This window comes from Triticum urartu, chromosome 5 (assembly GCF_003073215.2).
Source record: "Triticum urartu cultivar G1812 chromosome 5, Tu2.1, whole genome shotgun sequence".
Classification (NCBI taxonomy): Eukaryota; Viridiplantae; Streptophyta; class Magnoliopsida; order Poales; family Poaceae; genus Triticum; species Triticum urartu.
The window spans coordinates 658,534,788-658,552,538 of NC_053026.1; the positions used below are offsets into that span (position 1 = coordinate 658,534,788).

General features: G+C 41.7%; 2 pseudogenes; one reads left to right on the forward strand and one right to left on the reverse strand.

Moving 5' to 3' along the window:
* Positions 1 to 1,041: 1,041 nt before the first annotated feature.
* Positions 1,042 to 13,777, reverse strand: LOC125507675 (annotated as a pseudogene).
* A 3,600-nt stretch (positions 13,778 to 17,377) lies between these two features.
* LOC125511803 lies at positions 17,378 to 17,519 on the forward strand (annotated as a pseudogene).
* Positions 17,520 to 17,751: the final 232 nt, after the last annotated feature.

The following is a 17,751-nucleotide window of genomic DNA, read 5'->3' on the forward strand; positions in this document are numbered from 1 at the left end:
ACGGGCAATTTTCCCAGCTAATATTAATAAAATGGAGTGTTGTGTTGAAATAGAGTACTCGGCCTCCCGGGGTCTAGAGCCATGTTTATTGAGTTAGGGGTCTGTAGTTTTTTTTCTCCCGTTGCAACACACGGGCCCATTTGCTAGTCTTTCTTTATAGAACTACCTACGTCTTTATTTGTCATGACCACATATCCACATTTACAAAGGGTTAACATAAGAGACCACGGGTTGCGATATGCACGAGTTCCTTAGAGTGCATCTGACACGTACGCGGCCTGCTACGTATCCATACATATATACGTACATTATTTGGAGCATCCATTCAGCTGTAAGTGGTTGCCCATCCTGTGATCCGGTTGCATACGATATATTGCACAAAAAATGTGTCTCTGCTTTGATTTACATGACTTCAAATTGTTGATGATTAAGAGGATTTTGTGGCCCTTGAGTTAGCAGAAAGGAAAAAAAATCAATGCTAAAGCTAGGAATCTGTTAGTGGGGGGTATGTTGTCTCGTGCAACGAGTTGGTTCTTTCTGATTGTAAGAATATTTCTTTAGTAATAAACACAAATGGGGTTTAGAAAAATGACTATAAAATGTGTTTACGTGATTGATTGAATCGTGCGACTGCCAAGTACAATAGTACGACCCAGAATTGGCACGTGTTACTGGATATGCCTCATAACAAAAATTCGCAACAACGACCACATATATCTGCAGTGACTAAAATAAGAAATTTTCGTTGCATTACCACCATGCTTTACATTTCAAAATGATATTCTCACTCCAACAAATTCGACATATAAAAGAAGTTTGACTTATGGCAAAGCTAAAACTACAATTAATTTGGAACGGAGAGAGTACATATACAACTTCTCACTCAAATATGCTGATTACTTCAACATTTCCTCTTAAATCAACATCATCGTGCTCATGTGCTTATTTATAATTAACTGAGTGCTTCTCTTAGCTTTATACAGTTGTGGTTTATCACTTAGTGTATTTGTAATTCACATGACATCATTCATTTTGTTTGTGCTATCTCCGCTGGAAATTGAGGTACTTCAGGGAGATAAAGAAGACAATGGCAAACAAGGCGATAATGGCAACATGTAGGTAGGTGACAAGGTTCATGTAGACGTCTTCAAGGCCAAGGTAGCTCTCGAGGAAGTCCCTCACGGTCTGGTCTGGCAGCCCAGGCACAAGAATTAGCTCTGTACGGTCGCCCAGCTGAGAGAACATGAGTGCATACACCGTCCATGCTGCTGGGTTTGCCCAATACGCCCACCTCCACCACACTGGGATTAGCTGCATACACATTGTTATTGTTCATCAGGTTAACCATGCATGATCTATCCCCCTTTATTATTTACTTATTTTGACAAAAACTAAACTCCAAATATAAATCGAATATGCAATATATTTAGGTGTTAGTTAGGAATTCCATCGCCTAAATTTTGGGTTTTCCTCTCAAGTTTGTACTATAATTACTGGGAATTTTTTTTTGTGGGGGGGGGCGGGTTAACAAGTGGTAAACTGAGAGGGGAGTCATACCAATCTTCCAACGATGAAGCCGGAGAAGATGTTCCAAAAGAGGAAGATAAGGTAGACTAATCCAGAAGCTATCTCAACGTTTGGTGTGAGTGCTACTGTCATCATCCCGAAGAGTGTGTAGTACATGTAACTTAGCACCATGTAAAGGATAAACTCAAAGAAGTTGTCAGCCGTCATTTGGAATCCAATCATTGGGTAAATGATTACCGCGAACATGAACACTTGGACAAGCATGTAAGGCAATTCAATTGCCACCTACAAATAAAAATCCAATGTTGGAGTTGAGAAAATATGCCAGGCCTTCTAGGTTTAGAATAATTTTTGCACTTTAGAATAAGTTGGTAAAGTAACATTACCTGAGCTATGGCATAGGCCAAGGTGGAGTATGTGCCTGCCACCTTTTCTCGATAGAGAACAACCCTCTCCACAGCCACAACCGGTTGTAACATAGTACAATTATTGAAGCCCAGAAATAGTGATGTTCCATATATGAGTCCTAGTATGTTGAATATATCTTGTTGTTGTTTACTATATATCACACAGGAAAACCAAGTTAAGATATAGTTGAGGTATGATAAATTTTCATGAAAGAAAATCATTAGGTCTGTTGTAATTCCTACTTACATCGTTGATCCAGTTTGCCAAAATACAATTCCAAACATAGTTGATTGAACAAACGTGTTTAGGAACCGAGCAACATTGTGTTCCGGGTTTTTCCAATATGCACATCTTTGTTTCCACAAGCAAGCCATGCATTGTGCCCAAAAGTTTTGCCAGTATCTTGGTGGAAAATGTAGATCCTCTGTGTTTGGTGTTGGTTTTCCAAGCTCATTAACTAGAATTATGTTCTCCCTACAAAATCAAGAAAATAACAATATTATTGTTCATTATAAAATCCATTTTACATTATAGGGGTTATAGCATTATGATTACACCACACCTACTTGTAGAGAGGAGCGTTGATAAATTTCTGCGTAGTCCAGTCCAATCTCGTATTCTGTTGTGTGTGAACTAACATTCAACATCCATGCTGCTGGGTTTTGGCCCTCTTTTATTCTAGGAACACCTGGTATAGCCTGTGACAACGAATATAATTTCTTTTGTTCCCATCTTGTAAATATACATTCAAAATTAGGCACTCTTACCTCGAAATACTTTATCATGTTGCAAGAATTTGGACCTAGTGAACCACTATATATTATCCGACCACCTCTTTTCATAAGTAGAAGCTGCAATTAGTCAAATTCAATTAATGTGTAGAAAGCAACTTAGTGGTACTGATGCGTAATAAGAAATACATGTATGTTTAAAAAATCATATAAATGGACACTTGATTATCGTTAAGAATTATTATCATGTGTATTGACAATTTGCTGCTTTTTCCAGTCTTTGACTTGATGCCACAAGACTATTATTTTTCTTTCTTGCTTGTATTTATATGACTTATTTCGACCTACTTTCCCTAAAAATATTGACCTATTTAAAATGAGACTTACTCTTACCTCATCAAATGATTCAAATATCTCAATGCTTGGCTGATGAATTGTGCATACAATAGTTCGTCCAGTGTCCACTGTCTTTCTTATTGCTCTCATGACAATTGCTGCAGATCGGGCATCCAAGCCAGTGGTCGGCTCATCCATAAATATGATGGAAGGACTAGCTACCATCTCCACGGCCATTGTTAGCCTTTTTCGCTGCTCAGCTGATAGGCCAGTTGCTCCTACCAGACCCACCATTGCATTCTTTAATCTAGTTAACTCAACTAGGTGCATGACTTCATGTATAAACATCTAAAAAAATAGAGACATGTATTGTGAGATACTGTATGTGTATTAACTTTGAATGATGTTAACAATTGCACATACATCTCTTTGGTGCGATGTAACTTTTGAAGACAAGCGAAGTCTTGCAGAAAACTGAAGTAACTCATATACAGTGAGGTTAGGTGAGTGAATGTCACTTTGTTCACAATAGCCCGAGATCCTTGAAAATGTCTCTTGCCTCTTTGGGTATCCTGCTACCGTTATAGTACCTTCCATATACCCCCCGGTTTTTCTTCCGGCCAAAACATCGAGCAATGTTGTCTTTCCAGCACCAGTGATCCCCATCAGAGCTGTTAGCACTCCTGGTCTGAAAGCACCGCTAACATCTTGTAGTAGCTGAAGTTTTTTCTCTGTTACTCCATACTTCATCATCTCCTGGTGTAAGATATGCATTATTTTGGTGAACATGTGATCAGAATGGATGCTACTATTTAGTAAGGTGTTGTGTGCTCGAGCATACCTTAGGCATATCGACGGAATAATTGATAGCATCGAATGCAAAGGGAAGAGGCTGAAATGGAAGGACGCCTTGTAGAATTGATGCATCTTGAGTTTCAACTATTTTGTTTTCACACTCCATCATTGTGTCCGTGGCATCAGTGTGAACATTACGTTTATGTGGCGCTACAAATAGCAAAATGGTAAATAGACATAATATATACCAATTATAATTATGATTCAACACTTATGGTGTTTTGGAACTCGTGTGCAAATATACTTAGTATGAAGACGAGCGCAAATATACTGAGTATATTGATGTACGTACAGTTCAAGAACTCCAGGGCAAATATACTGAGTATATTGAAGACGAGCGCAAATCCAAATAAAATGCCGACACAAATCCAATACCAGTGCGACTCCGTGAGAAAACCCCTGATCTTGAGGATAGCTTCAACAATCGTATTAGCATTTTCATAATGAAATTCCTATAGAAAACAAGAACATCATCATGAAGTTGCAATTGTAGTACATATTTCATGCACCTTATAAAAATGTTAATTAAAATGATTGCTTACTGTAGCCCATCGTTCATCAAGGAACTCATTTAAGGAGATTGCATTTTGCGCATAGGTGAATGGTGATGTCCAATATCCCCATTGTAACCATTGTTTGAGATCATCTGTTTCATTGTAGAATTTTTAGTGTCTAAGTTGCACACATGTCCTAAAACATGAGCTATGTCTCTTTTTTAATATATATTGCATTAGATTAAGCTAAATATGATCTAACCTTTTGAAATGACGATGCCTCCAAATATAAAGATTGCTATAAGTGTTGTGGTTGCTAGCACGTTGGCCATTACTAGCGTCCTTGCCACTGCTGCTAACAAACGACACATGCCCATTGATGTTTGATGCATGGAAAAAAGTACCAAAAAGTGCTTCATGAATCTGCAATAAGTAATTAAGGCAAGTGTTTTCTCACAATCAAATTTATTTAAAATACCATGACCATTATATACTTAATTGACCAAGAGGAGAGGTACCTGATAAAGGAAGGTGCATAGCTAATCATATAATAGGTTAAGCTAGTCCAAAGACCTGTCTGCATAAGTGATATTGGGATACTAAGAAGGAAATTTGGAGTAAGGAGTGCCCATCCTGGCAATGCTAATAACTCTCTTTGTTTGTAGAAAGTGGGAAGTCTCTTTATTGTCATTGCAATTTCAATCATGCCATTGAAATTTACTAGCATGACAGCAATAAAGAGAGCTCCGACATACTTGTTGGCATCAAGTACAGATTTGTGGTTCATATTTGTCCGAAGGAAAATAGTCGATATCACCAAAGCAAGGATAGTTATTTGTACGGTTGTGAATATATGTATTGGGGAGTTTCTTTTCAGAAGTAGTACTTCCCTTGAAAAACATGCCTTGAAGATATTCCATCTGGACATACCTAATCTAGTTTTTACCTCCGCACTCTTTACTCTACTACTATTTGGCACTAAAAGTTTGTCTTGTACAAGTCGAGGTAGATAGGATGAACGGAAGGATTCTGCAAATTTTTCAATTGAATGGTAGTGATACCTATGTTGGTCACCAATCCAATATTGCTTTTGGTCCATCTTAGAGGTCACCTGGGAAAATGGAAAAACAACTATTGTTAGTTCGCTACTATGTTATTGTGAGCAAGTACACATTACAAAATTAAATTCCCTGGGTTGAATTTTCACGACTTTAAAGTTCTAGTTTCCCATAAGTTATTCCAAAAAGTAATTTGGTAAGGATAACTAAAGTGTTAGCACTATTGTTTATCCAATAGTTCCTTCGTACAATAGTGATATAGTACCTCTTGAAGGAAATCAGCTATATTCTTCCTGTAAGGGCATTTGAATCCCATAATCTCAAAGAAATCGGTAGCATTTTCTCAAGGACCTAGGTATACAATTTGGCCCTCACATAAAAGAACTATGTCATCAAATAATTCCAATGTCTCAGGAGGAGGTTGAAGCAAGGAAATAACCACTGTGAGATCTAGTAAATGAGCCATTTGTTGTATAACTTTTATGATCTCATACGTCATGGAGCTATCAAGACCAGTTGAAATATCGTCCATAAAGAAGCGTTTCGCTAGACCAACTAGCATTTCTCCTGCATTAAGGATATCATTGTGAAATATAGCACCAGTTATACAATGAGGAAAATTTATTAGTTAGAACATAAATATTTTGGCACCATAAAACATTTTTTGGTTCTACATAGCTGATTAGCTGACATATTTCATAAAAGGGCACGACTATTTAGAGGTCTCCCGCGCTAGGGATCATGCTAGTGTTCACTTTTGGACTATCCCCACTTCCAATTTTTAGACATGCCCTCCCCCATTTAATCTACTTTTTTGATAAAAAAATTCATGGATTGGTACTCTTCTACTTTTATGCTATTCTTGGAACTTCTGAAAAAATGTTCAAACTTTTAAAAAATAAAACATTTGGAAAATTCAAAATCTAAAAGAAAATCAAACTATCAGAAACTTCAACTTTAGGTAATTTCAAACTAATAGAACTTTTATAAACAAAATTTGTGGGGGGGGGGGACACATTGGGCCACATATTGTTGCACACATGTTTCTGCATAGAAAAACATGGTGGAAAGGGTGGGGGTCGCCACACATCTGTCTCATGTGCATGCATTAGATTTGGTTGTAGAACAAGCAAGTGTTGGGTGGGTGGCCGTGGACACGACTACCGTCGGAAAGCTATTTTGTTTCAAAAGAGCCATAAAGTTATTCTAGAATCTAGATATTAATGGAAATTAGCTATAACTAATGTTTGAAACTGCCAAAAGTCCAAAACACTTAAAAAGATTAGTGGAAACAATATCAACCCCCTGTCGCCCAAATATTTAGCTATATTTCCATTTAAAAATATTTACTGAATCATATATCTGAACATAGACTAGTTTTAATAATATCATTCCACATTTTTAGTAGGTACTATTCTGCCAAATATTTTGAACACAACTAGAAAAAAGGCTATAGTTAATATGGACATTAATAGCAGTGGCGCACCATATGTAGGTACGTCATTAGTGTCCATATCATTAATGGCGCACCACACCCACGGTGCGCCACTACTAACAATTTTTTTATTTTTCCAAAACTAGTAGTGGCGCACCAGGGCATAGTACGACATTACTAGTTTTAACTAGTAATGGCGCACCACACACTCTGTGCGCCATTACTAACAATTTTTTTACTTTTGTTTTCAAAACTAGTAATGGCGCACTAGGGTATAGTGCGTCATTACTAGTTCTGGTGCGCCATTACTAGTTCAAACTAGTAATGGCGCACCAGAACCACGGTGCGCCACTACTAACAATTTTTTTTATTTTTTTGCAAAACTAATAATGGCGCACCACGTAACAGGCGCGCCATTAGTAACCAGGGTTACTAATGGCGCATTGTTAGGTGGTGCGCCATCACTAACTTTCTTTGCACCCCCCCTGTGGACCGCCTTTTCAGTTTTAGAAAAAAATAAAAAAATGATGGAAATGTCAAAAAAAAGAAAATAAGTTTGCCATGTGATATGTGGTCTAGTTGTTGGGAAAATTTACAAATATGAATTTCGACTTTATTTGCAAAATCTCTCTAGAATTTAGTAAAATGGGCATAACTTTTGCATACGAACTCGGATTAAAAAGTTTTTTATATGAAAAATCATCTACTCGAAAAGTTACATCCGAATTGAACTGGGGGAACTATGTTCAAGATTTTCAGAATCCCCAAAAACCTAAAAGAATGAAAGATACGGGGCTTTTAAGATCTAGAGGGGGGAAAATGAACAAAAATCAAACTTACTAGTGGCGCACCATTTGCTTGGTGCGCCACTAGTAACAGAAAAAAAGTTGGTTTCAAATTTTTTTTTGTATTTTTTTTCAAAATATGATACGTAATATGACCGGGAAGTTTGAAATATTTTTCAAAATTTCATCACACTCATGAACATGAACAAAGTCCTAGACATCAAAAAGGTTTAATAGGATTGATATGATATATATATATATATATATATATATATATATATATATATATATATAAAGTGCCTGTTAAGTGAGGTGGTGCTGGGGTTGGATAGAACTGCGAAGTTAAGCGTGCTCGAGTTGGAGTAGTGTGAGGATGGGTGACCTTCTGAGAAGTTTGACCACTTAGTGCAATTTGACTCAAGATTAAGCATATTCGTCCGAGATTAAGAAAAAGCAAAAAAATATATTTGAATTTTTTTGAAAAAAAAATTCTAAAAAAATTTGAATTTTTTTTGTTAGTAATGGCGCACCAGATATGTGGTGCGCCATTACTAAGTCAGATAGTAGTGACGCACCGTTGGACATAGTAATGGCGCACTATGTGGTGCGCCACTACTATCTGGTATACTAATGGCGCACCAGGGGTGCGCCATTAGTACTTGTTACTAGTGGCGCACCTATAGTGCGCCATTAATGGCCAAAATAGATGCGCCACTAACAGGCCTTTTCCTAGTAGTGGAACTTTTTCCATTAGACTTTGCGTTATTATCTACCTCATGTGCAACATCAACCAAAATTGTCCCCATCATACTACTTGCCGGACGAAGCATCACTGAAACTGCCTTATTCTCCAAAATGAATAATGGCCATGAAGGTTGAAAGCCTCATATACTCCCTCCATTTACTTATACAAGGCCACTATGAAATATATATTTTGCATCTAGACAAGGTCACCAAAAGTAATCGAGAAAAAATTTAATGATGTTTCCTCGTAGTAGCAACTTTTTAAATACTTGCATGCATGCAGTCATAATGACACTCAGCTACTTCCTCCACTCAGTTTTCTTGCATGCATGTGGTGTATTAATGATCCAAGTAAACGAAAAGAAAGATGGGTTGAAAAACATGTATGCAACTTTATCTTGGTACATTTAATTTGAGTTGGTGGCCTTGTATGTAAAAATGAAGGGAGTATCTCGTTTTACTGCTTGTGGTTTAATTTTGGTCTTGTAACATAGTTAGGGTTCAATGTGTACTTTTAAGTCTAACACACACACATAATTGCTCTGATGTTATAGAACAAAATATCAATGCCATCCTTCCATGGAATAGGTGTTTCTTGGGAATAATTAAGAGTTCAACTTATATATAATTCTATAATATTTCCATAAGCTCACTATGAATACCAATATACCGCACTTACAATGCATATTTTTTTCTCAAACGGATAACACTTTAGTTGAATTAGCAACACATGAGATGGTCCCATGAATGTACACACCAGTTGGCATAATATAGCTCTTCTAAGAGCGTGCACAAATGTGTTCCATGGAGGAGAAAGATGGAGGGAGTGTCATGAAGTGGTGGATATAGAGAGTTTGTGGAGAAATGCTTGTGTGTTATAATCATGCCAAGAAAACCAAATTAAAATATAAACCATGGGATGAATTATATCATTTTGTGGTGTTAATTAAGAGGATTCATTATCCAAGAGTAAGTTAAAACATAACTAGAATTGACGAGAAAAACTTCTTTTACGACAGTAGATCAACTAGATGGGCTGTAAGGTGTTTAGTATATTAATGCAACTAGTGCTTTGTTTTTTAGAATATATATTGTTCTTCATGGACCTTTTAATCAAATATGTTCAACAATTATGGTGTCATTTTGACATGTTGTTATACTATAACCTTTACATGCATGGTGCACTAATACCTTTTTATTTAATTGGTCAATATGGCACACAATAAGTGCATAGACAGGATGGTAAAATTTTAGTTCAGTAGTCTATGAAAATGGGAAGTTCGTTTAAAAAAAGCAATCTCGCCATAAGCTTGATATATTGAGGAAATATGGCCAATATGTGTTATTCGTGGAATCGAAGTAGTTCTTATCTATTTTACATGAGTGGTTTATCTGAAGTCTTGAACTATAGACCTCTTAGCTATGGTACCTCAATCAGTTGAATGTATTTAAATAGTTTACCCCAAAATATTGAGCAATTGGGGTAAGGTTGGCAATAAATTCAAACATTGAGGATCACATGCAGTAGAAAGGGTAGAATGTTAACCGATTGTCAATCTTTTCTTTTGGCCTCCAGATATGCCTCTCCTCATTTCATCCCCCACTAGAGTATCTGTGCACTCTGACAAACCAAGTATCTGCATTGCATAGATGTTGTGATTATGCTGTTAGGGTAAATGAGAGTAAATGAAGAAGTTACAATAGCACATACCTTTATAATGTAGTTTGTTGTAAGGTTTCTTCCTTCTCCAAATGTGGTGGCCTGCATATAAATATTGTAAGTGACTAGGAAAATTGAATCTCATTTTAGCAAATCAGAGGAACAATCAAAGCAAGCACCTTAAAAAATGAGTCAAGATTTTTGTCCACTTCATTTACGACATCCTTTTTTCCTCTTGCTGCTTCTCCGATTATCTCTATGGTTTTCATTCCAAATATGAGAACTATATTAATGAGTATTCATGTCACGGCAAAGAAAGACACCTTGAGCATACACACAGAAAAAGACAGGTTGAGCATCACCATGAGTGGTTCTAGAGTTATAGTTTACATATATATGGGTTCTATTATAAATTAGCTAATTCGTGCACATGGAATCTAGAGCTATATGATACAAGTAATATGAATCGGCGGTGACTTACCGAATTCGTTATCGGTTCCCAACATATTGGATGCAAAATCAATCGTCTCTATGACGGTCATCTCAGCATGGTGAAGATCATACTGGCTAATGTAAGCATGCATGTGTTGTGGTGTTGAGGAATTCACTTCATCTCCATTGTACATGACCTTTCCTTTGCGCTATTAACAGATGTTACATCAAGAACAATTGTTTTGTTATCCAGTGCTTTTCTTGTAAGTAGGTGCTTTCATTACCCCGCAAAAAAAAAGTAGGTGCTTTCATTTGCATGTGTATATAACTTAATCTGCTACCTTCAAAGACAAATCCAGCTTTCCTGCCAATGCTTTTAAAAAGGTTGTTTTCCCGGAACCAGGTGCTCCCAGTAGAAGTGTCATCCTGATTATGATAGGATTACAAAGGATCTTTGGTCAGTAAACTAATGAATCATATACTATTGAGCTAGTAAATGTATGCATATCCCTTACCTTAGAGAAAATTGTTTTGAGGAAAACTGTGTCTTGATATTTACTATTGAGCTAGTACCTTACCTTGATGGTCGAATTGTTCCACTTGCTCCATTTATAATTTTGACCGCTCTTTTCCTTGGTGTGCACATGTGCGAATGTGATGCCAACTCCTACATAAAGAGATTAGAAAGATGTTTCCACTCAGAAATAGTATAGACATTTACATCACTGAGGGCCTAGGCGAACCTCCTCCACCTCTGTTGGTGGCAGTGCGTACCTGGGCGGCGTTGACGACGCAGTTGGGCAGCGTCGGCAGCTCCCGGCGGCCGATGCGCACGTGAGTCTCCACGGTGAGGTCCTGGAACTGCACCTCCACCTTGAGGCTGCCGATTCCCAGCCTGCGAAACACAACCTGACTCACATATCTTGAATCAGCGATATGCTAAAAAAGTCTTCGATTCAGTGGATGGCTACGTCTCCTCTCTTTTCTTGATTTCTTAATGAGCGAGGACATCCAGCTTCACACTATTGAGCTAGCTGGTACTATCTGTACCATTTCATGTATGTATGTATGTATGTATGTATGTATGTATGTATGTATGTATGTAGGATTCAGATGTGACAAAGTTTTAAATAGAGTGCTATGTCATTCGGCGGCAGCTCAGCCAGAAGCAATGAAATGTTACTAAGGAGCTATAGCCAAGCTAAGCACATTCAATATTTCTCGTTAAATCATGAAAAAATTGAAAAACAAAGCATACATGATTGACCAGCAACCTATGCTTGACATACACATGTGCATGCATCAAACAACCAAGCGCTGATCAAGGATCATAACTTAATAACCAAGCTTGGCATCAATGCATCGTATATATGAATGCATCAAGCTGAAATTTGGAGCGCTACGACGTGATTTAGAAATTTTTGGCCCAACAGTAATATAGTGATGCTAAATGATTCTAAATTTTGCGATGCTGAATGACTCTCAAGGAGTTCTTCAGCACCTGGACTCCTTTAGATACAATTTTTTTGGTAGTGTGATAATGAATCCAAGGAATATCAGCAGGCCAGATGGAGTGTATTATGCCGACCTAAAAGTCCAGGGCTCCTTGGAATTCAAGATCTTGAGAGAAAAAATATCGCTCTTCTGAGTAAATGGGTTTACAAACTACTCATTAAGAATGAACCGTGGTGGGAAATTCTTCGTAACAAGTGTGTGGGGTCCAAAGCCATTTCTCAAGTTCATTGAAAGCCCAGGGATTCATACTTTTGGCATGGTGTGATGAAGGCCAAGGAATTGTTTTTCCAATTTGGCACTATCTTAGTTAGAAATGGTTCTCGGGTTCGATTCTGGGATGATACCTGGCTGGGCGCCGCCCCACTTATGGTGCAATACTGTAGCTTGTAAAGAATTGTTAGACATAAATTTATCATGATCAAGGAAGTTTTGGGACAACAAAACTCTGATATTTCTTTCTGTAGGGATCTTTTTGTGCCCTGCCTGACAAAATGGAATTAATTACTCATTTGTCTAGAATCCATTCAGCTGTAAATCGAACTAGACAAGTTCTTATTCTTGTTTGGAAAGATCTTGTATTATTTTTTCCGCGAAATCTCAAGGATCAAACTGAGTTGAGAATCAAGTTTTTTACATAAAAAATGCTCTAATTAATTCCGGTGGTAGCATATTAATAGAAGCGCAATCATGGGGTGCCCAGGGAGTATTAGCACTGCAGGATCCACTGTCCCTTTCTTATCCTCCATCTAGCAGCCGTCCATTATGTGTTCATTATTAGTGCATAGTTTCATCTACTGCCTACTTCCGGACGGAGGGCTATTCTCTATGCCTGTGTGGAAAGGGACAGCTAACTGCATTTCTGCTGACAAATATAGAGAGACACAGAGAGTAGCTAGCTAGCTTGAGAAGATAACGAGCGCATTATGTCATGTTCTGTTTGCGCACGCGCATGAGAGAGAGAGGAGGCATGTGCTTGCACAAACAGGTTAGAGCATCTTCAGCCGCGTCCCCAACAGGCTTTCTTCAGACGTTTTTTCCGCGCCGGCACCCAAAAATCGGCTCAGTGGCACCCCAGAAGCCTGTTTTTCACCGGCTTGTGCCGAAATTAGCACCGGCGGCCCCAGGCCAAACCCGGCGCGCTGGGGGGCGCCCGGTGCGCCGAGGCGAGCGGTTTTGGCGTGAAAGAGCCGCGGGCCCACCGAGTCAGCGGCACGCTCCTCGTCTTCCCCAGAATGCATCGGTTTCCCACGGGGAATCAATGGCAAGGCTGCCGCCGGTCAGCCTTGCCATTGATTCCTCACGGCCGGCGCGTCAAGGGCTGGCGGGCGCGGCGACGCCTCCTCTTCCGCCACGCGTTCACACGGCGTGGGGCTATAAAATCGAAGCTCCCCCTCTCCGCTGGCCACACCAGCCCGAGCCGCCAAGCCTAAACCAGCCGTCGTCCATCCCGTCCGCCGCCGAGCTCTACCGCTCTCTCCTTTCCTCCCCTCCCCTTCCCTTTCCCTCTACATGGTCGAACGCTTCCCCGACGACACCGCGGTGGCCAACGGCTTCGGCCGCCGCTCGCTCCAGGAGTGGGAGGCGTACCTCCTATTCGAGGCCAACATCCCGACGTCTGGCGGGGCGTCCCGGGCCACACATTCCACAAGGTGCTGGCGCACCTCGAGAGCGGCAATGACCCGCTGCTGGCATACCCAGGATGCCCAGGAGGTTCAGCTCCTCCTCATCGCTGTTCGGTGTCAAGGCTGAGCCCGCCTCGGAGACGCCGCTTGGCCGGCGCACCCGCAGCACCGGCATCGTCATCAACGAGGGCGGCAGGCGCCCCCCTCCCCCTCGGCTCCTCTGCGCTACGTCAAGCCAAAGACAGATCCGGGGCTCGCCGCCGTCAAGACGGAGCCCGGGCTCGCCGGCGGCGTCAAGGAGGAGGAGCTCGACGACGCGGCGGCTCTCAAATGGGTGCGCGATGACTGGCGCAGCTGGAGCGCCAGCGCGAGCGCCTCGCCTACGAGAGTTTCGAATCTCGGCGCCGTGGCTGGGACAAGGGCGACGCGCCGCCGCCACCGGTCCGCCATGGAGACGCCGGGCAGGGGTCTAGCAGGGGTGGCCGCGCCATCAAGAAGTAGAAGGCCAACGACAACGCCGACAACGAGGATGGCGGCGACGTCGGCGACTTCGCCGCGCTGAGCGACTTCTTCGCCCCGTAGTTGTTTTTTTAAATAACTTATGTAATAACCCCGAACATGTCGAATATTATGTCAAGTTTGCCGTATTTAGCTGAACGTTTTGTTCAATTTGCCGAACTTTGCCGAATTCAGTTTTTCAAAAAAAAAAACCCGTCTAGGGGCGATCCTGTGTCGATTTTAGCGCCAGCTTGCCCCAAGGGGGTGCGTAAAATCACCGCCTGGGGGGCCAAGAACTGGAGATGCTCTTAGGCAGTGGTAATAATTTCTTGTGCTTCGTACTATGCCATACTGCTTGTTGCTTGCATCTGCCATACATCTGCCATACTGCTTGCTATTAAGCCCATGCATGCGTGCAAGCAATATGTGCCCCTGGTTTGACTAAGCACATGCCCCATCTCCATCTTCATCCTCGCCTTCATCTCCATCCCCATCTCAATCTCAATCTCAATCTCGATCTCAGAACAGAACCTCACATGTCTTGGATCAGTGATAAGCTAGAAAAATTAAGTCTTCAATTCGATAGCAACGTCTTCTCTCTCTCTCTCTCTCTCTCTCTCTCTCTCTCTCTCTCTCTCTCTCTCTCTTCTTGATTTCGATTAGCTGGTACTATCTGTAGCATGTCAGTATGGGTATGCAACAACATGCATGGTTGAGAATGAGATCTGATGAGATCATTTTGCAATCTCCTAATATCTTCTTATACTTGTTTCAAAGGATCTTCTATCATTTTGTTGAAATCTCGAGGATCAAGTTAAGTTGAGAATCAAGCCTTGCAGCAAGCAACCAATTCCGGTGGTAGGCTGGTAGCCTGTCATATGGTATTAATATAATACTCCATCCATCCTAAAATAAGTGTCTCAATTTTATACTGCCTTCAGTATAGAGTTGTACTTCCATGATTGAAGATGAATATATTGAAAAATTTCTTGCAACAAAAAAAGTTTGAGATAGTTATATTGGGACGGAGGGAGTACAAGCAGCCTCCACTATTTTTTATTTTCTATCAAGATAGAGGTGAAGATTACACCACCATCATGATAGAACAGCACCTTCCTCGCCATATGCTCCAACAGGCAACAGGTCATGTGTGCTTCAAGTTGGATCGGATAGCATGCATGCACCAAAGGGATCAAATTTTCTTCTCCTTCTGCTAAGAAGACAAAATTTCAGTTTTGTCTTGTAAAGTATACCTACTGTCTAGCTTCATACGTAAGCTTGTTAATTAGTCTTAATAAGTCAAGCATTAATTTGTCTTAATCAGCCAACGTACGTACTCCTACTTTGTTTATTTACCCATTGTTCCCCTTGATGATTATGCGCCAGCTGCCGTTAGTTGAGGCGGCTGGCGTCTATAAACAAAATTAAGCTGGATATGCATAATACAACTATATAAGTATATATCAATCTCTACAAGAACTAACCATAAAACCAATCAACAACTAACCACACAAGCGTCCTGCTTAATTGATCTTCTTGTGGCTAGTGATTGTCCGCATAGATATGTTGACCGTGTAAAATCATTTCCTTTTTCCATTTTTGTATGTTCAGCGTGTTGGGACTAGCTGGAGGATGAGTTCCGAACGCCAGGCCCCTTGGCACCGGGCGGCTACTTGACCAACTAGGACGTTGTGGTCGACTCATTTTTTGCGAATACGCAAAACTTGCATATCTTTCATTGATAAAAGAAAATAGAATGAGTGCCATAAGAGATATACACATGACAAGGACGCATGCAAACGTAATATGGTGCCCGGAGCATAGAGACAAAAGATGCTCCGGCTGGATAGATGATACAAAACAGGTAAAAATACCAAGTCCGAACCAAGAACAACATGTCAAACCAGTAAGAAGTCCAAAATCGCCAAAACCAAGAAGATAACGCCTTTAAGATGTAAGACGATGGCCAGACGCCGTCGCCATCCGGTCCAGAGAAATCGGTCTTAAAGTTTCCACTGAGCTTGAAGAGGGGCGTAGTTGGAGGCCATGGCAGCGCCGCCAAGAATGAAAAGCGACACATACGGATCCCGCTTCTGCCAACACCTGCAAGCCAAGCAGGGATTTCTCCCTAGCCTGAAGCTAAGCAATCACATAGCCACTGGATCTAGAATCGAAGATGAGGAAGCCACATCTAGTCGGAACCACCATGACAGTAACGGGGGTTGATAGTGTTGCACTTGCCGCCGGATGGTAGCACCGCCTCCAGACCCACGAGCATTAGATTTGGCAAAAGGGGAGGCTTTGAGGTGTACATGGTAGGGCAGGCAGCAAATCAAATACAACCGCTCAGGGGAGGCTACGGCGAACGTCAACGTCGGAAGCTAGGACTACAGGGACGTAGATCTAAGCTGTCGAGGCCTCAACTATTAGGACATCGATGAGCCAGGAAAGCTGGAAGGGACACAGCTATTGGGATGCCAAGGCCGGAGTTGCCCGGCAGAGGACACCGACTGTTAGAAAGTATTGTACATGTATATACGGTACTGTTATAAACCGTATATACATCTGGTAGGATCTGGTGTTGCGTGAGTTGATTGTAATCAGGTGGTTAGGTAGTTAGGATTTATCCTCATCTTGTATAGCTTTTCTTGAGGATCAATCCAGCCCTACCGAACCACCAAACCCTGTAATCTGTCGATGCCTATATAACACGTAGCGCGTCCCTGCCAGAGGCATACGCTTCAACCTATTCTTTCATGGTATTCAGAGCCTACTTTCTCTCCAACATCCAACCCTAGACATGGCTAGCTCGAGCACCGCCGCCGCCGCCGCTTTCCCTCTCATCCCCATTGCTGACAAGCTTCACCGGGGCAACTACCTGGTGTGGCGCGCGCAAGCCCTAGCCACCGTCCGAGGAGCGCAGCTGATCAACCACCTCAACCCCGATCATCCGTTCCCAGAACCCAAGCTTGCTGACAAGGATGGCAAGCCAACCGATGTGCCCAACCCGGAGCATCTCATCGCACTGGCGCAAGACTCTCAGGTGCTGAGCTTCATCTTCAACTCGATCTCAGCCCTTGTGATGATCCAGGTTGCCCACTGCACCAAGGCCGCGGCGGCATGGACCGCCATCAGGGAGATGTTTCTCTCCCAGACGCAGGCCAACATCGTCAACATGCGGATCGCCCTCTCCAACACCAAAAAGGGCACCGCGACCATCGCCGACTACATCGGGCGCATGAAGGCGCTAGGCGACGAGATGGCTTCTGCAGGAAAGCCGCTCGACGATGATGACATGGTCTCCTACATCCTCGCTCGACTAGACTACGACTACATCTCGTTTGTCTCTTCCATCTGTGCTGCGAGGACCGAACCAATCAAGGTAGCAGAACTCTACTCTCAGTTGATTGGTTTTGAGAAACGCCTTGCTATGTTCGAAGGTGGCAATCACTCCTCCCAGTCCTCGGCCAACGCCGTCTCCCGTGGCCGTGGTTTCGGCTGAGGTGGAGGTGGTCGCGGCAATGGTGGTTGCGGCAACGGAGGAGGTGGACGCGGCAACAGAGGCCGTGGCAATGGAGGCGGCGGCCGCGGCAATGGAGTTCGCGGCAACGGCAACGGAGGAGCTGATGATCTTCCTGAAGTCACCTACCA